Here is a 26,760-nt window from a genome sequence, read left to right as displayed (position 1 = left end):
TGGATTTCCCTAGGAGTCTAGTTTTAAAAAATGCACAGGTTTGGTAGGTTTCCCCAGCTGCGGGCTGAGCTAGAGGCCAAAATGACAGCTAGGCATTTTGCAAAACACACGTCAGATTTCAATGTAAAAATGTGATGTGTCCATGGTGCATTTCGTGTTGCGGGCACCAGGCATACCCTCGCAAGTGAGGTATCATTTTTATTGGGAGACTTGGGGGAACACAGAATGGCAGAGCAAGTGTTATTGCCCCATGTCTTTCTCTACATTTTTCCCTTCCAAGCGTAAGATAGTGTGTAAAAAAGACATCTATTTGAGAAATGCCCTGTAATTCACATGCTAGTATGTGGACTCCAGAATTCAGAGATGTGCTAATAATCACTGTTTCTCAATACCTTATCTTTTGCCCATTTTGTAAATACAAAGGTTTCCTTGATACCTATTTTTCACTCTTTATATTTTACCAAATTAATTGCTGTATACCTGGTATACAATGACAACCCATTGCAAGGTGCAGCTCATTTATTGGCTCTGGGTGCCTAGGGTTCTTGAGGAACCTACAAGTCCTATATATCCCCACAACCAGATGAGTCCAGCAGATGTAACAGTATATTGATTTTCAAAACCTGACATTGCAGGAAAAAGTTACAGAGTAAAAACGTGGAGAAAAATGGCTGTTTTTTAACCTCAATTTCAATAGTTTTTTTATTTTTTTATTTCAGCTGTTATTTTCTGTAAGAAAATCTTTTGGGATCTACACAAATGACCCCTTGTTGAATTCAGAATTATGTCTACTTTTCAGAAATGTTTAGCTGTCCGGGGTCTAGCACTGGTTTCACACCCATTTGTGTTACCAACTGGAAGGAGGCTACAAGCACAAAATATAGTAAAAATTGGGTGTCACAGTAAAATGCCAAAATTGTGTTGAAAATGTGGTTTTGTGATTCAAGTCTGTCTGAAAGCTGGAAAGATGGTGATTTTAGCACTGCAAACCCTTTTTTGATGCCATTTTCAGAGAAAAAAACACAAGCTTTCTTCTGCAGCCCTTGTTCCCCATGTTTTTTAAAACAAACTACATTTTTGCTGTATGTTGGCTAATTTCTTAGTCTCCTCCAGGGGAACCCACAAACTCTGGGAACCTCTAGAATCCCTAGGATGTTGGAAACAAAGAACGCAAATTTGACGCGGGTAACTTATGTGGACAAAACGTTGTGAGGGCCTAAACGAGAACTGCCCCAATTAGTCAAAAAAAGGCCTTGCACCTGAGGGGGAATAGGCCTGGCAGCGAAGGGGTTAAAACAATTTCGCAATAATGTAGAAAATCCCACTGAGTTCCAAAAAGTGCTACAGAGTGTATTTATGGTGTAGAGGCCCAATTAGGCAACTGTGAATCAGTTATTATGATTGGTGATAAAAATATTGGTGGAGAAAGCATCATGGTAAAGAGTAGCCCCTGTGAATGGCGAGGTATTAAGTACTGTGAAGGATACACTGTTGAATGCGATTGCAGAGGGGTGTCCAGTGAAAACCGATTTGAATAAGATTTTGAATTGTAAAGAAATAAAGGTGAGTCGCTGGATGATTATTTGGACAGACTTAAGGATGTGCTTGAAAGGTATTCAGGCATAGTCCGACCGACAGAGATGGCTCAAGCAGCTATAGGTTCTGCTTTTGAACGGAATTATTACGAAATGTTAAGCATCACCCAACAACAATATTTTTTGAATGGCAGGCAAAGAAATTAGCTGTCATGGTAACAGACACCAATCACTACATAGTTTCACATGAGAAAAGGAAAAAAAATGCAGATTTGAAATTGATAGTTTGGAAATCACAAACATTGCAGAGAGCAGTTAAAGGAGTAGGAAGAACATCCCCTCAAAGGGGGATGGCAAAGAAGGGCAGGGAGGCGGGTGAATTGGGAGAGGGGACAGCAGGGGCTGAGGAGAGGCCCTAGGAGTAGCAGGCCCTTGATTTGCTTGTGGTCAGCTGGGATATTAGAAATAAAATGTTTCCATTACTACATTTAATGCACCAAGATTCCTTGGCCAATCTGGTTAGCATTAAATTTCTCAATTTCCTTACCCTGAATTCTAGGACAGCCAGATAAGTTATGGTAATTGTATTTATATAATGCTTACTACCCCTGACGAGGCATTGAATTGTTTTTTCCGGCGAGCAGCACACTGTTCCAGAACCCAAACAGATTAGAGGTGGGTTAGTATACATAAATATGAGTACACTATTAGTTTAGGGAGGTTTGATTTAATTTGTGCGGAGGAGTCTGTTAGTTGGATTGAATAGAATAATGGAGGGATAGAGGAAGGAGGAATCCATAAGTGTTAATTGGGAGATCATAGTAGTAATATGAGGTTTGGAATGAGTAACGGGGAGATGGAGGAGGGAAGAGTCTGGAGAAAGGGATTAGGGAGATCATAGTAGTACAATGGGGTTTGTGATGAGTCAGGGGAGAATTTAGTTGGGTTATTTGGGAGATCATAGTAGTAAACTGAGGTTTGGGGTGAGCTAGATTGGGTAGAGGAGGGAAAAGTCTAGGAAAGGTTATTTTGGAGACCATAGTAGTAGAATGGTTTTGGGATGTGTCAGACAGGGGAGATAGAGGGTTCATTTATAGAGGTTTAGGGTGATGGTGAGACAGAGTAAAGCTTTCATAAGAGTAATTTATTTCCTCATGTACAGTAGTACTAAAGTAATAAATATAAAGATACATGATTACATAGTAAGGGAATATATGTGTAAGGAATATAATGTATTGAAATGTAAGTGGTATCAAATAAATACAGACTTTCTAGATTTGCAGTATTTGTAGTTAAATTATTTGTGTATTTTTATAACATTATTTTATCTTTCCTCAATATTTCACTGGTGAAGTTCTTGTAGATAAATAGTTAAGATAATATTTACCTACTGTGATATATAAAATAAAAACAGACTCATAAGCATCTCATCAAACAACTTATATAGAAATTATGCAATGCCCTATGAACATGTTAATCATAGCATTATACATACATACATACATATAAATATATATATATATACACACACACACCCACACACACGTATATACACCTACACATACATACATATATACATTCAGCGACAAGTAAAATATACATTTGTTAAAACAGGCCTAAAGAGTATGTATATATTTTAAGGTAAAATAGTTATTATACCTATTTGTATAAATACACATATCTAGATATAAGCATATAATCCAATTTTAAATGTTTACATATACAGGGATATGCAGTCCATTGCTGTTTGAGTATGGTGGTTATGAAGGAAGGAGCCAACTCTTGAGTGGTTTTCTGAAGATAAGATTGTTATCCATGGACCTTATATTTGTGGGTAATGAATTCCATAGTTTGGCCGCTTGACCAGAGAAACATGTACCACCTGTTGTATTTTTCTTGTATGGTGGTGTTGTGAGGCGGGCTGCCAATCTTGAGCAGAGGTTTTTTGTTGAATATATTTGGTGGTTTTATTCCTGATGAAATGTGGTCCTACTCATGTATTGCATTGTGGGTGATATAAAGCAGCTTAAAGGTGTATCTTCTGGAAAACAATAACCAATGTAGGGCCCTCAAGGCAGGGGAGATGTGGGCTTATGGCTTTACATGTAGGGGTAGTCTGGCAGACGAGTTCTGAATGCGTTGTAGTTTTTTCATAGTAGATAGAGATGATCCATGGTAGAGGCCATTGTCGTAATCCAGCTTAGATAGTACAAGAGAAAAAGTAGCCTGCACCTTGTGTGGAAATCTGAGATGGGGCAAGATGCGTCACAGAGTTTTCTTAGTGATGGAGCTTGATCTTGCTAATTTGTCCACTTGAGCATTCATTGTTAACTTGGAGCCCATGGTAATTCCGAGGTTTTTAACTTCCTTAGATACTTTAGGATGTGGTCCCAGATCGTCAGGCGCAGAGTGGATCATAATTTTTCCAATCGCTATATTCCTGTTTCGGAAGCATTCAGTTTGAGATGGCTCTATGTCATCCACTGATCAACGGCTCTGAGGCAACTGAAGATTTGTGAGTTTACAATGTATTCGGGGCATTCCAGTTTAAGGAGTATTTTTGTGTCATCTTCATACCTGTAGCATGTGAGTTGAAATTATTGATCATTACTGATAATGACATCACGTAGATGTTGAAAAACATGGGTGAGATGATTGAGCCTTGAGGGACTCCTGCTTTTGTGAAGTAGGTTTTGGATGAGAAAGGGGGAGTATGAATGACATTTGTTCTGTTTTGAAGGTAGGATGTGATCCAATGAAGAGCAGTTCCCTCTATGCTGGCTTCGTATAGTCTTTGTATTAGGGTGTCATGGTCAATTGTGTTAAGGGCAGCTGGAAGGTCCAGGAGAAGCAGTGCAGCAGCTCCTTTGCAGTCTATTGTGTTTTAAAGATCATCCCAGATGGCGATGAGGGTAGATTCTGTGCCTCTTCCTGGGTGGAATCCAGTTTGGTAGTCTGAAAGTATGGAGTTAACTTCAGTGAACTGTGACATCTGGGCAAAAGCTGCTCTTTCTATCAGTTTGCCAACAAACTTTCTATCTGTAATCGGCCTGTAGTTGTTGGAGTCATGTGGGTCCAGGTTTGTTTCCTTTAACAATGGGTATATGTATGCCTTTTTAAGTTCTCCAGAAAAGATTCCTGTCATTAAAGAATTATTGATGATTTTCCTTACTGGTGTGGCAGCAGTGGCAGGTAAAAGAATGTCCTTGAAGATATGTGGTGGACAAGGGTCAGAAGGGCAGCAGGAAGGCCTGCTTGCTTTGATTAGATCCCTAAATTCACTTTGTGATATTTGTTTGAAGCGGTGCAGAGTCTGGGGTGGCTTACTCTAAGAGGGGATTTTTGGAAATGGATTGGTGCTGGTGGTTTTCCTTTGGTTTAAATAGGAGTCCAATGTGTCTGCCTTGGTTGGGTAACAATTTGCCAATTTGTTCGTGAATTCTTGAGTAATGGGATGAGTTCCTTCCATGCAGTTTGGTTTTTTAAATTTGTTGAGAATTGTATACAATTCTTTTTTTGCAGATATAGCATTTTGAATTCTGTCTGATAGAACTTTATTTTGCTTTTTTGATTGAAAATTTCTATATTTGTTAAGTTTGTGTAGGTGACGTTTGTCTTTAATGTTGTTTGTTTTGAGCCAAGTTCATTGCAGCTTTCTAGTTTGTTGTTTTATCTTTTTTAGTTCTGTATTTCTCCAAGGAGCTTGTTAAATTTTGTCCTGTTTTGTTTTTCTGAGTAGTATTAGGATATCGAAAGCTTCCTGTAGCCACTTGTACAGTTTTTTAACATAATTAATTGTGTCTACATCTGCGTTGGCTATTAGTTGTGTTTCTAAGTGTTCAAAATTGAGTTTGTTCCATGGTCGATAGGTGGATATATGTAAGGTGGTCTTGGGTGTGTTGATTTGTGGTGTTTTATTTTGGAAAGTTACCAGATGGTGGTCTGACCGTGTGGCTGGTGTGATGCTTTGAATGGTTACTAGGTCTGGGTTTGCAAAAATGACATCTAGGATGTATCCAGCGATGGGTGTGAAATTGTGTACAATCTCATGTAGGTTCACTGTAACTAGGCCAGTGATCATAGCTTTTGGATGGGCCATAATGGGTTTGTCAAACCAATTGTATGTCCCCAAGAATGCACAGGTTAGAGTATAGTGTCATAAGGTTTGACACTGTGTCTAGAAATGCATCTGGTAATTTTGAATTGCTAGGTGGTGGCCTGTAAAAGAGGAGGAAGTTACAGAAGAAAGTTGGTGTTGTTTCTGGTGATGAGGGCCTGCAGGTAGATGATGTCTGTTTTGCTGAGATTTATTGCTTCTTTGAATATAACAGCTAGTCCACTTCCTATTTTGCCTGTACGGTTTTGTGTGATGGTTTGATGGCCTGGAGGAACAGCTTCATGCAATACTGGGGACATGTCATCTCCCAACCATGATTCAGTTATGAAGACTAAGTCGGGTTGTGTGTCAGTGAGTAGGTCGTGAATGTGGTGCTTGTGTTTAGAGAGTGAACGAGCATTTATGAGTAGGCAGTTAAGAGATTGTGTTTTGGTGGTAGTGTAATTTTGTTCTGTATCAGTGTGATCAGTATATTTTGAACTTGTAGCAATGGTGTCATTTGTGCTGATATTAACTGTATGAGGGTTACAATAGTGTTTTTTTCTATATTGTATTCCTCATCCAGCAGGCTCAGAAGGCATTTTGTTGGGTCTGTGTGTGTTGGTATTGGAGATGGTGGTTGCGAGTGACATGGTGAGTTGTGTTTTTTTTTCTTAAGAGTAGCCTTGTTGTGTAATAAATATAGGAATGCAAAATTGTGAAGAGTGGCATGCTGTTTATTTTGTTTGCATCTATTTAGGGTGGGAGGAGTATGGGTTAGGAGTGGTGGTGGAGCATGTGGGTCATTTTCAAAGCCTCGAAATTGTGCAGTGGATGAGAGGCGGTTAAATGAATGTTGCTGTGTTGGGGTGTTTGTGGTGGATGTTGGTGAAGATTGAGAATTTAGGAATGAAGTTTGTGCAGGATTTCAATTATTTGTGTAGTCATGAGGGTGGGAGTGGGTGTGATGGGAAGAATGATGAAAGTGTGTGTTATTTTGATGTGCTGGTGTGTTTTGTTTTTGTGGATTAGTGAGAGGAGATATTGATGTAGTGGTTTTCTGTGAAGGATTTGTATGTGAGTTACGAATGGTGAGTGGTATTTGAATAGTACAGGGGTGATATGTTTTGGAGAAGAGTGTGTGTGGTGTGTAAGAGAGGATGGACAAGAATTATGAGTGTTTGTGTTAGATTTGATCACTGGAAGAGGTAATATGTGTTGTGGAGCGGAGTGTCAGAATTGTATGGTTGTGTGTAATTGGTAAAAAGAGGAGGAGGGTGTTAGTGAATGGTATGATGGAACGCTGAGTATAGGTTTCGTCATGATAAAAAGGGGTCTGTTAGGAGGAAGTAGAGGATAGAGCTGGTGTTTTGTATGAATGGGGAGTCTGTATCTGGTTGCAATAAAATTATGTATAATGTGGCTTTGTGTGGTGTTGGTGACGTGTGGAAGTGTTAGTGGTATAGGATAGAGTTGTGTTTTGTATGTGTTGTGGTAGAATTGTGTATAGGTGTGGTTTGTAGTGTTTGTAAGTGGTGGCTGAGACACTGAAATCTGCATGAGGTTTGTTGCTGGTGTATGAGTAGAACTCCTTTGCTGATATTGTGTTTGGATGTTGGTAGATATTAAGCTAGTGATTGAAATATTGGGCAGCATCTCTGGCCCTAGACCGGACCCGGCCTGAACAGGCTCAAACAGGCAGTCGCCCGTGTCCTCTCCTCCCTCAGCCTTGACACCAAAGCTGAGAGAGCCAAAACCTTATGCCTAATTAGCCCTATTGGCCAATGGAACCCAAGCCTTAACCCTAACCAATCAGAATGCTAACCCTAAACCCTAGAGCCAATGGGATACCTGGCCCTATTAACCAATCACAGCCATATCCCTAACAGCCAATCAAAACCTAAGTCCAATAGGAACCCTAGCCCTACTAACCAATCAGAACCCTAGTCCTGATGGCCAATCAGGACTGTAACCTTAAACGCTTATTCCAGTGGAAAACCCTAGCCCTAGTAGCCAATCAGAACCCCAGTCCTGACAGCCAATCAGAACTGTAACCCTAAAACCTTAGTCCAGTGGAAAACTCTATCCCTAGTAGAAATTCAGAGCCCTAGTCTGGACAGCCAGTCAGAACTGTGACCCTAAACCCTTCGTTCAGTGGAAACCCCTAGCCCTAGAGGCCAAACAGAACCCGAGCCTGAACAGCCAGTCAGAACTGTAAACCTAAACTCTTAATCCAATGGAGATACTAGCCCTAGCACCCAATCACAGCAACAGATGCAACAACCAATAGAAACTTATATAAGGGGCAAGTGAGCTTAAGCTCAGGCTGCTGGGGCAGGGGAAGGGAGGTGCTCCTCTATTCATAATCTCCTTGGATACAGACAGGCACAATCCACACTTTCAAGCTACCTGAGTCTACTTTTTAGGTAAGGGACAATTTTGGAACCTCAGAAGTACTGTTTTTCACACTTAAACTAATCACATTTTCAAGCCCAAAACAAGTGCTGCATACACTTTCCATACACAGTTTAAACCGCAGAGCAGATTAAACAGTCTTCTAAACACACTTTCTTATTAGCGCACTCATTTAATTAGCTTGTCATTTTGAAGGAAATACCAATTGCTGACAACAAACATTATAATAATAGGGCTCACTTATCGTCTAAGTACGAAAGTCACTCTTTAGTATGTTTATCACTTTTTAATGGAGATCAACAGCAGCACAAAAAAAGAGCAAATAACATTATTTCCCAAAGTAGAATAGAAATTCATGGGGCAAATTGCACCAACAAATAAAAAATAGGTATGTGACACTACTGTTACTACTACACTGAAGGGGTTCACTCATGCAGCCAGTAACATTAAAACTTCAACAGTGGTCCTGCATTCAGGCTGTCAGATCTCCCCATGGAAGGTCGCTAGTTCTTTTGTCTAAAGAAAGTAAGCATTACAATGATATGTTGGCAGGATGAGCTGGAGTCCCCAAATGCAGTGCAAGTTTGGGGGGGGTCAGATTGATGACTTGCATCAGTCAGCACAGGAGTAATGTACAAATTGCATCAATATATTTTGTCTGACCACTGTAGGTACCCAGTGATTTCTGCCTCATTTCTGAAGCATCTTTTTTGCTGTTTACTGGTGATCACAATAGCTTTTAAATTAATGCCACACTGTCAAGCCTTGAGTAACAAAGATTCTACACCAGGAACACAAGAAGAAATAAGATACTTACCTGTAACTTTAGTTCTCCAGTAATAGAAGCTATCATATATTCACATGCTTGAATACTTACCCGTCGTTGAGATGGGAGTCCCCGGTGGAATGTACAACCTAGGCCTGAAAATGTACATATACAATACATGGCCTAGGCCTCAATTGAATAACCTATCACAGTCATTTTGTCAAATAGACCCAAACTCAAACTTGAACCAATCAGATTGCATCACCCCATAGAACCTCCTGTGAGGAGCTGCTTTCCCTCAGATTTTCAGAGCATAAGTGCTGTAACAATGAAGAACACTGAGAAAAGAGAGAAGGTGATCTCACCCGGGGAGGTGGGTGGGTCACACATGAATCTATGAATGCTTCCAATATTGCAGAACTAAAGTTACAGGTAAGTAACTTATTTCTAACTCCAGAATTGGAACTTTCATAGATTCACATGTTTGAATAAGACTAGCAAGCAGTAACCAGCACATTTTCTGTATTAAAAAAACACTGTTTACCATATAATAAAAATACCATCTGCATTAGAACAAGTAAATACAAAGCAATAAAAGCTAACATACCCAAACATAAATCTATATGCATAAGAGGTACATTAGCATTGAACAGAAAATGTGATATTATAGTAGGAGTGGATGGTGGGAAAAGAAGCAGCTCACCTTATCCGAACAAATGCCTAAGGACTGCTTGACCCACCGCTGCACCTCGAAACGTCTCAGCATCCAAACAGTAATGCTTCCTGAAGGCGTGTGTCATTCTCCACGTCACTGCTCGGCAGATGTCCGGCAAGGACACACCAGAGAAGAGCGCACAGGATGTAGAGAAAGCCCTAGTGGAATGCGCACGTACTCTGGCGTCCAGGGGTCGACCAGCCCTTTGATGGCAAAAGGCTATTGCGCTTGAAATCCATCTAGAAATAGTCTGTTTATTGACAGAATGCCCTCTTCTGGGTGCACTAAATGCAACAAAGAGTTGATTTGATTTCCGGATTGAAGACGTTCGCTGCAGATCGAACTTAAGGCATCTGTTGACATCGAGAGAATGAAGCGATCTTTCTGCTCCCGTCTGAGGCAGTGGAAAGAAAGCCTTCAGCACCACTGGCTCATTAATATGAAAGTCTGATGGAACCTTGGGGGTAAATTTAGGATTTGCTCGCAGGATGACCTTATCGCCAGCAAATTTCAGAAAGGGTTCTTGGATGGTAAATGCTTGAATTTCGCTAACTCGACAAGCAGATTTTAAGGCCAAGAGAAGCGCTACCTTCTAGGTGAGGTATTTGACGTCTGATTTATGAATGGGCTCAAATGGTTCCTTCATTAGCTGACCCAGGACTGTATTTAGCTGCCAAGCTGGAGGCGGTGCTCTGACTGGAGGAAAAGACCGGAACAGACCTTTCATGAATTGCCCGATGAACCTATGAGACCAGAGGGATGGCCACTTAGAAAGTCGTCTATATCTGGAGATAGCTGCCAAGTGAACTTTAATAGATGCATGGGCAAGACCAGAGCGCGCCAGATGAAGAAGATAAGGTAAAACCTGCTCTGGAGCAGATGTAAGCAGGTGAATGCCATTAGAAATACACCATAAGCAGAATTGGTTCCATTTAATTTGTATGTTTTACTAGTGCTATCAGCACGTGCTTTAGCAAGAACAGTCTTGCAGTCGCTACGAATATTTAAATGGCCAAATTAATTGAATTCAGGGGCATGCACATAATCTGAGAGACTTGGGCTCCGGATGCCTCACTTTAGCAATTAGGAGTATCTGACATGGCTCCGACTTGATCTTGCTGATGACCCGCGAAAGTAGAGGTATTGGAGGAAAAGCGTAAGCATAAACCTCTGACCATGCTATCGAAAGGGCATTTCTCCACGACCCTGGTAGGTGATGCCAGCTTTCATAAAACTGGCATTTCGCATTCTGGGACGTCGCAAACAGGTCCAGATTTGGTTGTCCACATCTGAGGAATATTGCGTCCAGCGTCCACTGATTCAACTTCCATTCATGGGAAGATGTGCTGAGCCTGCTTAGCGAGTCTGCTGTGGTGTTACTCACTCCTGGAAGCTGTCCTACTCTTATGTACACTGAGTGTTGAATGCACCAGGTCCAAATGGCCTAAACTTCCCTGGACAGCAGACGAGACTGAGTACCTCCTTGCTTGCTGACGTAGTGCATGGTGGTCGTATTGTCCGTTCAGACCAGGACCGATGAGCCTCGGATTCGTGGCAGGAAAGCCTGCAGTGCAGGTACACAGCCCTGAGCTCAAGGAGGTTTATGTGAAGAACAGCATGAGAAGGGCGCCACCTGCCTCTCACTTGGAGGTCTTGTAGACATGCACCCCATCCGACCATTGAAGCATCCGTTGATATGGTAAACGGAGGGACTTGAGCTAAGAATCCTAAGCCCCTGGAGATGTTTGCCGGTGTTGTCCACCAATAGAGGGAATCGAAGTTCCTGTTATCTGTATGATGTCCCCGAAGGAAACTTGCATCTGTTTGCATTGTTTGTCGAGCTCCTCTTGTAGGGGGGCGCATCCGAAGGCAACAGTGGGGAATTAGATTGATACAGGAGGACATCATCCCCAGTAATGACTTGAACTTTCGAACTGAAAGAGACTTTCTTTTCTGAACTGCGCCTGCTAGATTGATGAGTTTGAGTTGTCTTTCCTCCTCTGGGAACACCTTTGTTTGAGTTGTGTCCAGTATAGCACCCAGGAAAACTATTCTTCTGGTAGGCTGAAGATGGGACTTCTCTCAATTGAGAGTGAGACATAACTGTTTGAACAAGCGTAAGGTCATCTTGAGAGAGTAACGTAGAGACTGGATGTTGGAAGTCTTCAGTAACCAGTCGTCCAGCTATGGGAATATTTGGAGTCTGTAGCACCTTAGATACGCTGCAACAGGGGTAAGGCACTTTGGAAAAAATCCGGGGACCGGATTTGAGTCCAAAAGGTAGCACTTTGAATTGAAAGTGCCGGCCGGCTACCATAAATATTAAGAATTTCCTGTGCTTCTGGTGAATGGGTATGTGGAAGTAGGCATCCTGCAGGTCTAGAGAAGCCATAAAATCTCCTCTTTTGAGAAGCTGCAAAACATCCTTCAATGTTACTATGCGAAAGGACTGCGTCTTCAAGTATTTGTTGAGCTCCCTCAGATCCAGGATGGGTCTCCACAGGTGCGATTGCTTCCTGATTAGGAAGAAGCGGGAATAAAAGCCTCTTCCTTTTTGAGAATAAGGTACAGCCTCTATTGCTCCTTTGGATAACATGACATCTATTTCCAGGAGTATAAGATGTAAATGCTGTTGATGTACCCGGGAAGGCTGAGTCTCGGGGGGCATGCAAGTGAACTCTAGCAGATGACCATAAGTTATTATGTCCAGAACCCACATATCATTTGTAATCTGACGCCAACGTTGTAGGCGATGTCTCAAGGAAGGTGAGGCAGCCGGCCCTAGGAGGTTGTCATTGCCTGTGGGAGGTGCCTTTGGGTTGTCTCCCTGACTTTTCATCTGGGAGGAGGTTTGCTGTTTGCCGCCACTGGAGGCTGTGTCTGATGATACTGGGGTCTGGAAGATTAGAAGATTAGAAATGTGAGGGATAAGCTGGGTACCTGAATGACTGGTAACCACCCCGAAAAGGAGACTGTCCCCTACCCCTGGCTCCTTGAAAGGGCGTGCGTTTATACTGCAGTAAAGACCTGGCAGTATCAGTGTCTGCTTTGATTGCTTGGAGAGCGTCATCCACATGCTTACCAAAAAGGTCTTGTCCATCAAAAGGTAGATCAAGAATCTTGGTTTGGACAGCCGGTCGAAAATTTGTGGCTTTAAGCAACCCTTGGCGCCTTAAGACAGCTGATCCAGCCAGGAGCCGAAACCCCATGGCGGCAATGTTTAAAGCACAATCAATAACCTCTGCAGATGTGCGCTGATCTTCAATGAGAATCTTCCTCGCTTCAGTCTTGCTAGAATCGTGAAGATCATCTACGGAGTGAGAAATGTCCGACCATAGCTGCCTATCATATCTTCCCAGGAGCGCCAGGGAGTTTGCAGCGCGGACCACAATGGCAGACATGGAAGAAAATATTTTTCCATTGTTGTCAAGGCGCCTACCATCCTTGTCTGGGGTTGCAGATAGAGGTGCCAAAGGGTTTCTAGAGCACCGCTGGGCAGCCTGAGAAACCACTGAGGCCGGTTTCGAATGTCCCACCAGGCAAGCAGGGGCGTCATCTGTCGCTTTATATTTCTTATCTAACTTTGGCAATACAACTGGCACCGTAGCAGGGTTACGCATCATTTTAAATCCCTGATTCCACACGTGGTGTTTAACAGGGATTGCTCTGACCACCTTCCTATGCGGTTCTTTAAAGTTGTATAAGAAGCAATCCTGTTGTGTGGATGTCACTTGCAGCCACCTTCTCTAATAAATTATGAAAAGAACCAATATCCTCTGGAGGGAACTCAACAGAAGTTGGCTCCGGTGAAGGGGGTGCTGGGAGTACAAAGTCATCCCTCTCATCCTGCTCTGAAAGTACTTCCCCTTCTTCAGCCACTTCGTCTGATTAAGCCTGGGCTTGTGGACCCAGGCTTCAAGAAGGAATCTGTGGAGGGAGTAGCAGGGAGAACTGGTAGAGGTACCGGAGTAGATGGTGCCGTAACCACTGGAATAGGATCTGTTGCAGACTGTGGATGGAAGCACTCCCTATAATCCGACAGCATGGCCTGGAGGTCAGAAACCAGACCAGAAGGTAAGCACACCATTCCCTGTTGTTGCTGCTGTGGGACTGGATCATAGTATTGTTAATCATAATAGGAGTCGTCATCAGAGTACTCCTGACATTTTACATGTAACTGAGACGGACTCCTGGCTACTCCAAATACTGCGTCCTCTTCTGATTCATCATCATCATATTCGCCATCCAAAAAGCGAGATGGCAAAAGTCTTGACACCTTACTTGGTGATGTGACAGATGGTGTTAGATGAGTCTTTGAAAGTCTCTTTAGAGGAGTATGCTCTGCAGAGTGGTACAGAGGTAACGACGATGGTCTTCGCCACTTTGCTGGAATCATTTTGACTGTCAACGACAAAAAACCTGGTGGCGTCAACGGTCGTATCAACGATATCGTAGTCACTGGAAACATCAGCGACAACGTAATCGGCGACAAGAGTACAGTTGACGCGAGTGTCATAGACGGAGGTGTCGTCAGAAGCGTCATAAACTGAGGCATCATCAACAGAGGCACCGCTAACGGAAGCATCAACGTGATATCAATCATCGGCGGGAGGGTCGTCGACGAGTATGGCGTTGACAAAATGGCCCGTCTCGTCGATGAGGATGATAGTGTAGTCGGCGAGGATTTGGCGGCCGCTGCCATCGACACTGATAGAGTGACTATTACAGGCATCACTGAGAAACAGTCGTCAACGAGAGTACCGTCGACAATGGCGCCGTCGACGGTGCAGAACTTGGTTTCTTGAACTTGTGTAGAACCTTCAAAGATGGAGTAGCCGGTTCAGAAACAGTCTTTTTGGAGGATTTTCCGAGGTATTCTGAACCCTTGTGAATGCCTGTCCTCTTTTTCTGTGGCGAGCTGTGACTTTTTGATAAGGTCCCAGCTGATTTCTGTGCATTTTCTTGGGTGGTTCTTGAACATCTGCGCCTTCCTTCTTTCTTTTCTAAGATGTTTTAGGAGCAGAGATAGAGGAAGAGGCACTATCCTCATCAGAGGCTGAGTGGCCAGCCTTATCTTTTTGGAGCCACAAAAGCAGATGACCCTCTCTGTCCTTCAAAGTCTTTGTAGAGAATTTTCTACATACCTTGCAGTCCTTTTTTATGGCTGGGATATAAGTAGTAAATGCATTCCTCATGTGGATCATCCACATATACTCTTTTCCTCAAACAAGAGGCACAGGATCTAAAAAGGCCCTTTCTTGGTGTCTCTGACATGGCAGACAGTTTGAAGCACCAGAGAAGAAAAGAAATGTCCAAAATCCAGGTAGTAGTTTTCTGAGAGAAAGATTTTGAGCAGAGCTCAAAGGAGACTCCTCAGCACGACGTGCGCTGGAAAATCTGAGGGAAGGCAGCTCTTTACAGGAGGTTCTATGGGGTGAGGCAATCTGATTGGTTCAAGTTTGAGTATGGGTCTATTTGACAAAATGACTGTGATTGGTTATTCAATTGACCCCTAGGCCATGTATTGTATAAGTACATTTTCAGGCCTAGGTTGCATATTCCACTGGGGATTCCCATCTCAATGACAGGGAAGTATTCAAGCATGTGAATCTATGAAAGTTCCAATACCGCAGTAATTGAACGTTATATAGTATTCATATAAATTCCCAAGAAAACACTATAGTGCATGGGTTCACTAAGCAAATCTGATGAATCGGTTATGCCTTTGTTCCAGGCTTTCCAGGTTTTACGACTGGATAAAGGCAAGCCTAAGAGGCCGCAAGGATGATGTCAGTTGACATTTCACGAAAAGAACTACGAAATCATGCTCTTTAAATTACGGAGAGAGTACCTACTGTGTTTAAATAGACATCAATAGAATGCAACCTATCAGAGAGTTAGATGCTCAGGCATAATTCCCTGCCCTTACAGCTCTGCATCTCCATGCACACTGGCTTTGCTTCAGCAGAATAAGCCTGCACCTTTAGGATTGGGCATCTTAACAATTATTTGGAAGCAGTTGGAACACTGAGAGAGAAGACTTTCCCCAAGACTTGGTGTTAGCAAGTCCTAGAGAGAGCTGGCAAATATCCCTTCCAACAGCAACATATTTAATCAAAGAGAGAAAACAGTTCAGCATCATCACAGGCTAAATACAAAACCACCACTACCCTAGACACCAAAACTGTGTACAATCAGATACACAAACTGCCAGCACAAAGAGCATGCAGCTCATTAGTTGTTCTAGACTCCATATCAAGCTAGCTTGGATTTTATTTTTTCAACTTTATTTATTGACATTTTATCAGTTGGTGTTACATACATATCATCTTCACAGGATTAACATTCTTGGTCGCAGAGCACTGCCAGGATGAGATATCTGCACCGAAGGGGTACCATGCATATTAAAAGCTTACAATGGAACTTAACGTTGGTGCTAGCTCCATACCCCACAAATTTGTTCCTGTGTCCCATGTCTTTGACACCTCCTGTGAGACCCGATCCCTAGCATCCTGCGCGCTGCAACCACTATATTAGTATGTCCATTACTCTAAAATACCTAAAACATTGAACAATGCGCTAGTTGGGCAAGCTAACTCAGGTGTGGGGCTCAGGGCATGGGAGGGGTACTGTCCAGCTGGGTGCGCTACATGCCTTATCTAGTTGCTGTCCCACCTCGCCGCCTCCCTGCCAACCACCCATCATGCTACCTTATCCGATGGCACAGCTTATTGCGCTCCAGGTTGATAGTGCCTCAACTCCTCAGAGCTATGCTCTCACTCATTCTCCATTCAGAGGTTCACCCCCAGTTCCCTCCGCCTGTCGCTGTGGTGGTTCCCATCCCTTGTACCAGAGACCATGCTCGCTATATTCTCACTCCCCACCTGATTCTTCAAGCTAGTCCCTTGGTCTCGTATCTGCTCTTCCCATGCGCCAGTATCTCCATCCAAAGCAAAGCAATAGTGCGCTAGAGAATCCCACGTGCATCCTCTTGCCTCAGCGCCTGTAACTCAGCCCACGCCCGCGCCCATGCTGTCAAGTCGCGTCTCCAGTCCCTTATCTGAGGGCTCCTAGGCGACTTCCAATAAATGGCAATGCAGCGCTTAAAGAGCGCCAGTGCCAGGTCCAGAAATCTACTGCCAACCTTCTTGGAGGCTGGCCTCGAGCTCAGACCAAGTAAACAGAAAGAGGGGTCCAGTTCCATACCTACATCCAGCATACCTCCCAAGTCATCCAGTACCTCCCGCCAACACCTCCGAATTTCAGGGCAGTGCCATACCATATGGTCCAAATCAGAATCCAACGTGCCACATTTGGGACACGCCCTAGGGTCGCCCCCATATATTACCCAAATCCTATGTGGGGTGAGATACGTTCTATTAACGTAATTATGTTGTATATATCTGAGTCAGGTGTTCCGTGAAACTCGTTGCGGGAATGCTAGAACCCTCCGCCATTCCATGTCTGTCAGGTCTCTGCCCAGTGTTCCTTCCCACTTCACCCTAAGAGTCTGGAGAGATTCCAATGTGCACTCGAGCTGGGCTTTGTAAAGCTTAGTTACAAGGTGAGCCTTTCGGCCCATTGTTAGTAAGAGGTGAAGGATCCCGTGGGCTTCTGGCTCCGCCTTTACTGTACCCCAGAGTTCATGTACATAAAAGGTCAGGGTTTGATATTGTTGAAATTGCCCTCTCGGAACGCCCCTCTCCTCCGTCATGTTTACGAAGGTTCGCATCACCCCATTGTGGAAGAAGTCACCCAGCGATTCTACCCCAGCCCGACCCAGGCCCCAATTTGGGATCCCAGCACCGGCTGATCTGCGGTTCCCCAGGGCATCGCCGCCAGTGGTATCGCCGGGGAGTATGCCACCGTTGTTCCTGTACGATGCAAACATTTCTTCCAGCAGGAGAAAGCCACCGACAGCAAGACATTTTTCTCAGGAAGCACTATCCGATGACTTTGTCACTCAGCATTCGTGCAATTATTAAGTCATAACCCGTTTCGCCACTAGCAGTGACTCTGTCCAATCTACTCTTCCACTCGCAACATCTAGCAAGCAATTGGAGTTGGCACGACAAATAATAGAGCTCAAAGTCAGGGGCTCCCAATCCCCCCCTCAGTCACAGGGCAGCAGAGGATGGGCAGCCCAGTTCGCCTACATCCCCCATCCCAAATGAGCTCCCAAAGCAGCGTATTCAATTCTTTAAACCAGCGCAATGGGATAATTATTGGAAGATTGGTGAAATAGTACAGGAGGCGGGCAGCATAATCCTTTTAGCCAGAGATATCCTGGCCATCGTGGAAAGTTTAAGGGAGCGCCAAAATCCCACGACGCCCGCAATGAGCGGAGCATCTTACCGAGGTTACCCTCCCGAAAGTCCCTTAAATCATGGAGCACCTGAATGCCCAGGTACTTAAAAGTGAGTGGGGCCCACCCAAAGTCTCCGGTGCAAGCAAGGGGCTGTGGCACTCCCGCCATCCACAGGAAGACATATGTCTTACTTCTGTTCAGCTGAAGGCCAGATTGGCCTCCAAATTCCTCTAGAAGCGCAAACGCCCAAGGCAGGCCAGTCACCCCTTCCCGCAGATATATGAGTATATCGTCTGCATAGAGAGAAATGTTATGTTCCGTTAGGCCCCACTTCACTCCCCTACCCTCTCATTCCATGCAAAACCATGCTGCCAGTGGTTCAATGGCAAGGGCAAACAGCAGTGGGGACGGCGGGCAGCCCTGCCTAGTACCTCTATATATGGGATAAGCTGCTGAGACCATCCGGCCCGTCTTCACCCTCGCAACCGGTCTACAGTACAGTAGGTCGACCCACGGCACCCAGCCCTCACCTAGACCCATCTGAAGCATCACAGCTCTCAGGTAATCCCACCGTACCGAGTCGAATGCCTTCTCAAAATCTACTGATAATAACACTGCCCCCATCAGTCTGTCTTCCTTCAGCATGTGCAGCAGCGAGAACAAACGCCTAAGGTTGAGGGATGTATTGCGTGTCGGTATGAACCCATTTTGGTTGTCGTGTATAAACTAGAAATATGCTGAAGTTGCCGATTGGCCAGAATCTTACTAAGTATTTTAAAGTTGCAGTTCAGCATTGAGAGTGGCAGGAAGTCTGTTACCGACGCCTCCCTGGACTCCGATTCGGACAGAGAGATCACCAATGCCTCCCCTCATGGATTCAGGCAGAACACCCCTCTGGAGTGCATCCGCATATAATTCAACCAACATGGGAGCCAAAATGCTCATATACTTCTTATAAAACTCCATGGGGAGGCCATCTGTGCCGGGCGTCTTGCCTGCTGACAACTGTGAGATGGCGTCCTTGACTTCTTCTAACGTTACTGGCCCGCCCAGTGGGTCCCTATCTTCTAATGCCAGTGTTCTTAGCGGCAATGAATACAAACGGTTACCCATCGTTTCCGGTAAGCCCATTTCAGGCTGCGTATAAAGGGAGGTATAGTAAGTCATAAAGGTGCTATTTATGTCAGCTGGGCTATGTACCCAATCCCCCCCCCCTTACAACACCCCCCCTTGGGTCTCACTAACTGTAGGAAGTTGGCTCTGTATATACTATCTCAAAGTTAGAGGTAGTGTGCACAGAGTCCAAGGGTTCCCCTTAGAGGTAAGATAGTGGCAAAATTAGATAATTCTAATGCTCTATTTTGTGGTAGTGTGGTCGAGCAGTAGGCTTATCAGAGGGTAGTGTTAAGCATTTGTTGTACACACACAGGCAATAAATGATGAACACACACTCAAAGACTTAACTTCCAGGCCAATAGTTTTTATATAGAAAAATATATTTTCTTAATTTATTTTTAGAACCACAAGTTCAAGATTTGAAGTAAATACATAAAATGCATGGTACTCCACTCAGGTAAGTTAGTAACTTTGAATTAGAGCAATAACATATACAGTTTTTGTTAAAATGGCAATAAGCTATTTTAAAAGCGGACACTGAAAAAATCAACAGTTCCTGGGGGAGGTAAGTAATGGTTATATTGTCAGGTAAGTAAAGCACTTACAAGTCTCAGTTCCTGGGCATAGGCAGCCCGCCGTTGGGGGTTCAAGGCAACCCCAAAGTTACCACACCAGCAGCTCAGGGCCGGTCAGGTGCCCAAAGCACATAGGTGCCTATGGAGAACAGGGGTGCTCCGGTTCCAGTCTGCCAGCAGGTAGGTACCTGCGTCCTCGGGAGTGCAGACCAGGGGGGTTTTGTAGAGCACTGGCGGGGACACAAGTACGCACACAAGACACACCCTCAGCGGCACAGGGGCGGCCAGGTGCAGTGTGCAAAGCAGGCATCGGGTTTTGTATAGGAAACTGTGGAGGGACCCGGGGGTCTCTCTAGCGGTGCAGGCGTGGCACTGGGGGGCTTCTTGGGCAAGCCACCATCTGGACTAGGCAGAGGGTCACCTGGTGGTCACTCCTGCACTGAGGTATGGTTCCTTCTGGTCCTGGGGGCTGCAGGTGCAGTGCTTGGTCCAGGCGTCGGGTCCTTTGTTACAGGCAGTCACGGTCAGGGGGAGCCTCTGGATTCTCTCTGCATGCGTCGCTGTTGAGGTCCAGGGGAGTCGTCTCAGGCTACTCACGAGGTCGCAGTTGCCTGGAGTCACCCCTGTGGTGTTGGTTCTCTGGAGCTCGATCCAGGGGCATCGGGTGCAGAGGGTGAAGTCTCACGCTTCTGAATCTGTGTACAGGAATCTGATTTTCTGGGTTCTGGGGTGCCCCTAAATAATACATTTAGGGGTGTGTTTAGGTCTGTGAGGGCAGTAGCCAATGGCTACTGTCCTGGAGGGTGGCTACACCCTCTTTGTGCCTCCTCTCTGAGGGGGGGACAGCCCTAATCCTATTGAGGGAATCCTCCAAAACTAAGATGGAGGATTTCTAAAGGCAGGGGTCATCTCAGCTCAGGGCACCTTAGGGGCTATCTTGACTGGTGGTTGACTCCTCCTTGTTTTTCTAATGATCTCCTCCAGCCTTGCCGCCAAAAGTGGCGGCAGTGGCCGGAGGGGCGGGCATCTCCACTAGCTGGGATGCCCTGTGGCACTGTAACAAGGGGTGAGAAGCCCCTCCACCCAGTACAGGCTTTGTTCCTGGCCACAGAGTGACAAAGGCACTCTCCCCATGTGGCCAGCAACTCGTCTGGTTGTTAAGGGGGCATCTCTAAGATGCCCTCTGGGTGCATTTCACAATAAATTCCACACTGGCATCAGTGTGCATTTACCGTGCTGAGAAGTTTGATACCAAACTTCCCAGATTTCAGTGTAGCCATTATGGAACTATGGAGTTTGTGTTTGACGAACACCCAGACCATATACTCTTATGGCTACCCTTACACTGTCTAAGGTTTTGCTTAGACGCTGTAGGGGCATAGTGCTCATGCCCTCACCTGTGGTATAGTGCACCCTGCCTTAGGGCTGTAAGGCCTGCTAGAGGGGTGACTTACCTATGCTGCAGTGTGAGGTTGGCATGGCACTTTGAGGGGAGTGCCATGTCGACTTAGTCATTTTCTCCCCACCAGCACACACAAGCTGTGAGGCAGTTTGCATGTGCTGAGTGAGGGGTCCCTAGGGTGGCATAAGACATGCTGCAGCCCTTAGACACCTTCCCTGGCATCAGGTCCCTTGGTACCAGGGGCACCATTTTCAAGGGACGTATCTGAGTGCCAAGGCTGTGCCAATTGTGGAAGCAAGGGTATGGTTTTAGGGAGAGAACACTGGTAGTGGGGGGGGGGGCTGGTTAGCAGGGTCCCAGCACACTTTCAATCATAACTTGGCATCAGCAAAAGGCAAAAAGTCAGGGGGTAACCATGCCAAGGAGGCATTTCCTTACACAACCCACCCCCCAAACGAAAGAGGATGAGACTAACCTTTCCCAAGAGAGTCTTCATTGTCTAAGTGGAAGAACCTGGAAAGGCCATCAACATTGGCATGGGCAGTCCGAGGTCTGTGTTCCACTACAAAGTCCATTCCCTGTAGGGATATGGACCACCTCGACAGTTTAGGGTCCATCCTCCAACTTCTACTACCCAGACCCAATCCCCTCTACCACACCCTATCCCAAGCACACCTTCAGACCAGCATGCACACAAATCAACACACAAAAGTGGCTCAGGAAAACATATGCACCACACATCATCACTAGGCACTCACACAAGCACCATACCCATGCAAACATACTAACATCCACTTCCTCCACTGTGTCCCCCTACTCCTCTTCGTCCTCCTCCCTCCAAGTAGTGTCTCCACTCACACCTGCATGCACTCCATCATCAGCCACTACCTCCATCGCCAGCACGCCCATCACAACACACCCCTCATGAGCAGTCAACACCCCCACAACCATGCACACGTCCCATGTGTCCTCTCCCAGTGTGTCTGTGAGCCCTCCTCCCAAAGTACACAAACGCAGGCACACACCTACTCAACAGCCATCCACCTCACAACAGCATCCAGCCCATGCACCTTCACCCAAACTCAGCACACGTACACCTCCTACAACCACTACCTCTTCCTCCACTCCCAAACCCCCTCCATCAGTGTGTCTAAAAAACTTTTCCTGGCTAACATTGACCTCTTCCCTAAGCCTCCCCCACAGTCCTTCCCCTAGGGCCAGGGTGTCAAGATCCCAGGCCAGCACCTCAGCCACCAACTCGGCGTCCGCTGTGGTACCTGCAAGTCCCAGGGAATCAAAGGGGGCACCCGTCAGGCTGGCAGTGTGCCACCGAACAATGCAAAGTACCAACCGATTCCTCCACCTGCCAAGGTGAAGGAGGGGCCAGCATGCAACACGGACAAGACGCACGACCCACCCAGCAAGTTCTCATCCAAAAAACAAGAGGATAGTGCCAAGGGCCCAGCAGCATCTGCCAAGGTGGGGAAGGGAAAAAAAAAAAGGCAAGGCACTTCAGCCTCCAGGTGAGGGACTGGTGATCACCATTAGTCCTGACAGCCCAGCACCCTGTACAGCGGAAAGCACCGCCGCAAGCACTGCCACCTGTACCGCCATCTGCACCGCACCTTGCATTGCCACTGCCACAACAACAGTCAGCAGCAACATCCCCAGTGGGCAGCCATCCGAGGCTGCTGGAGACGGCCTGGTGTCTCCCTCCACTACTACCAGCACCTGCACCATGGGAAGCACCGGCAGCATCTCAGCCGCAGACACCGCCACAGACACCGCCGCAGACACCGCCGCAGGCACCGCCACCTGCACCGCCATATGCACAGCCACATGCCCAGCCACATGCCCAGCCGGTGCCACCACACCGGACATCAGCAGCATCCCTAGTGGGCAGCCGTCCAAGGCTGCAGGAGACGACCTGAACCCTGCACCCACCACTTGAAGCACCACCACCCGCACTGGCCCTACCAGCAGTTTGCAGCCTAAGTCGCCGCAGGATGGAGTCTGTCTCTGTCTCCATGGAGTATCATGCTACCTGTTCCCTGCACATCTCGTGCCTCAGACAACCAGGTGAGGGAATGTGAACTGCCACACCATTACTGGGACAAGGCCCCCTCCAGAACCAGTGGAGATATGCATCAACTCCCCCTATCCTTGGCAGGGTGAAGCAGACTGGGCACAAGGCCCCCTCCAGAACCAGTGGAGAAATGCATCTACTCCCCCTGTTCTTGGCAGGATGAAGCAGACTGGGCACAAGACCCCCTCCAGAACCAGTGGAACATGTCACCCACTTGAGAGACTGTGGCTTTGCACTCCCCAGGACCAAGCAGTGGGCAAACCACCCACTTGAGAGACTGTGGCTTTGCACTCCCCAGGATCAAGCAGTGGGCAAACCACCCACTTGAGAGACTTGAGATACTGTGGCTTTGCACTCCCCAGGACCAAGCAGTGGGCAACCCACCCACTTGAGAGACTTGAGAGACTCTGGCATTGCACTTCCCAGGACCAAGCAGTGGGCAAACCACCCACTTGAGAGACTTGAGACTCTGGCTTTGCACTCCCCAGGGCCAAGCAGTGGGCAGCCCACCCACTTGAGAGACTTGAGAGACTGTGGCTTTGCACTCCCCAGGACCAAGCAGTAGGCAAACCACCCACTTGAGAGACCTGAGACTTTGGCTTTGCACTCCCCAGGACCAAGCAGTGGGCAAACCACCCACTTGAGAGACTGTGGCTTTGCACTCCCCAGGACTTTGCTGTGGGCATATTGCCCCCTCGAGGAGCAGTGGTGTAGTACCATCTTCCGGCTGAGGTGACCCCCTCCTCTCCCTCCCCCTGAGGTGCCTGTGTGTTTTCGACCTGATTCCCCTGCAGTGTTTTCTCTGTTTTGAGGCAGGAGTCAAGTGTGGGCTTCGCCCATGTTTTTTTTGGCCCACTGGTCCACGGACATTTGCAAAGGACAGTGTATGGCCCTCTGTACATATTGTAAATATTTGTATATACTTTTGTTTACCATCGTTAACTTTATCTGCATTTTCTAAATATCACTGATTTAACTCAATTCCTTTTGTCCTTGCATTCTTTCAGGGGGTTACGGGGTGTAAATGTAATATTCCTGCATGTGTTTGTGTGCATGGTGTTGTGGGTGAGGGTGGGGGTGTTACATGTGTGTGTCACTCTATTTTTCACCCCTCCTCCCCTGTGTGCTAGGTGCAGTACTCACTGTGGTCGTCGCCGCCGCCTTCTTTGATATTCCTGGTGTATTAGCAGATACACCAGCATCGGCAGGACCTGTAGTTCGGGCTCCATGGCATCCTGGTTCTTCGTTGAGTGTCGAAAGGTGGGTCGTTCCCCGTCAGTGTAGTGTTTCCGCCGTGCTTTTGATGTCATCGGGACCGCCCAGGAAAAGCTGTCAGATTGGTGCCTTTTAATAGCGTGGGCGGTATATTGTCTTCCGCCTGTCTGTTGGCGGTGATTGCTGTGGTGTTTGTTGCTACCACCATGGCGGTCGGTGTGTTAAAGTGGCTGTCTTATGTTGGCGGTTTCCGCCGTGGTCGTGATCCCATTTTTGTTTACCGCCGCCTGTTGGTGCCATTACCGCCGCTTTATCACCGACCGCCAGGGTTGTAATGAGGGCCAAAGCTTGTTTCAGGGTGTCAGAGGCCTTTTGACAGTCCACGGTCCAGTTCACTTTCTTGGAGGTAAGTTCTGTGATGGGTGTCACTACTGATCCATAACCCTTCACAAACCTCTTATAGTACCCAGTCAAGCCAAGGAATGCCCTGACTTGAGTCTGGGTTTTTGGAGCTACCCAGTCCAGAATAGTCTGAATCTTGGGTTGTTGGAGTGGTTGAACTTGGCCTCCACCTACAAGGTGTCCCAGGTAAACCACAGTACCCTGCCCTATCTGATGTTTAGATGCCTTGATAGAGAGGCATGCTGCTTGCAGGGCCTGCAAAACCTTTTTCAGGTGGACCAGGTGATCCTGCCAGTTGGAGCTAAAGACAACAATATCATCAAGATAATCTGTACTAAAGGACTCCAAGCAAGCAAGGACTTGACTCACTAACCTTCGGAAGGTGGCAGGGGCATTCTTTAAGCCAAAGGGCCTCACAGTAAACTGGTAGTGCCCATCAGGTGTAGAGAATGCTGTTTCTCTGTTGCTCCAGGTGCCATTTTTATTTGCCAGTACCCTGCTGTTAAGTCAAAGGTACTTAAGTATTTGGCAGCACCTAATTTATACATGAGCTCATCTTCCCTTGGAATGAGGTGAGCATCTGTCTTGGTGACAGAGTTAAGCCCTCTGTAGTTCACACAAAACCTCATCTCTCTCTTGCCATCTTGGCAACCAAGACCTCTGGGCTAGCCCAGGGACTGTCAGAGTGCTCAATCACTCCCAACTCCAGCATCTTGTGGACTTACACTTTGATGCTTTCCTTAACTTGGTCAGACTGTCTAAATATTTTGTTTTTGACAGGCATGCTGTCTCCTGTGTCCACATCATGGGTACATGGGAACACAGGTGTGTCTGACCACGGGCTAAAGAAAAGAGCTCAGAAAACTGTTGGAGGACTTGCCTGCAGTCAGCCTGCCGTTGGCCAGAGAGGGTGTCTGAATAGATCACTCCATCTACTGAGCCATCTTTAGGGTCAGTGGAGAGGAGATCAGGGAGAGGTTCACTCTCTTCTTCCTGGTTCTCATTTGTAACCATTAACATGTTTACATCTGCCCTATCATGAAAGAGTTTGAGGCGGTTCACATGGATCACTCTCTTGGGGTCCTTCTAGTGCCTAGGTCCACCAGGTAGGTGACCTGACTCTTTTTCTCAAGAACTGGGTAAGGGCCACTCCATCTGTTCTGAGGTGCCCTTGGAGCCACAGGCTTCAGAACCCAGACTTTCTGCCCTGACTGAAACTTAACCATAGTAGCCTTTTGGTCATACCACATCTTCTGGAGCTGTTGGCTGGCCTCAAGGTTTTTGCTTGCCTTTTCCATGTACTCTGCCATCCTGGAACGTATGACTAGTACATAGTCCACCACATCTTGTTTAGGCTCATGGAGAGGTCTCTCCCAGCCTTCTTTTACAAAAGCTAGTGGACCCCGAACAGGATGGCGAAACAGAAGGTCAAAGGGGGAAAACCCTACTCCCTTTTGAGGCACCTCTCTGTAGGCGAAAAGCAGGCATGGCAAGAGGACATCCCATCTCCTTTTGAGTTTTTCAGGGAGCCCCATGATCATGCCCTTCAATGTCTTGTTAAATCTCTCAACAAGACCATTGGTTTGTGGATGGTATGGTGTGGTGAATTTATAAGACACCCCACACTCATTCCACATCTGTTTTAGGTAAATGGACATGTAGTTGGTACCTCTGTCAGAAACCACCTCCTTAGGAAATCCCACTCTGGTAAAAATACCAATGAGTGCTTTGGCTAATGCAGTGGCAGTAGTGGACCTAAGGGGAATTGTTTCAGGGTACCTAGTAGCATGATCCACTACTACTAGGATATACTGGTTCCCTAATGCTGTTGGAGGTTCAAGTGGACTCACTATATCCACTCCCACTCTTTCAAAGGGGACCCCCACCACTGGAAGTGGAATGAGGGGGGCCTTTGGATGGCCACCTGTCTTGCCACTGGCTTAACAGGTGACACAGGAGGTGCAAAACTCCTTTACCTTCTGGGACATATTGGGCCAATAGAAATGGTTGACTAACCTCTCCCATGTCCTGGTTTGTCCCAAATGCCCAGCAAGGGGAATGTCATGGGCTAAGGTCATAATGAACTCCCTAAACTCCTGAGGCACTACCACTCTCCTAGTGGCACCAGG

This window comes from Pleurodeles waltl, chromosome 2_1 (genome assembly GCF_031143425.1).
Source record: "Pleurodeles waltl isolate 20211129_DDA chromosome 2_1, aPleWal1.hap1.20221129, whole genome shotgun sequence".
Classification (NCBI taxonomy): domain Eukaryota; kingdom Metazoa; phylum Chordata; class Amphibia; order Caudata; family Salamandridae; genus Pleurodeles; species Pleurodeles waltl.
Note: the sequence above shows the minus strand (reverse complement) of the source record.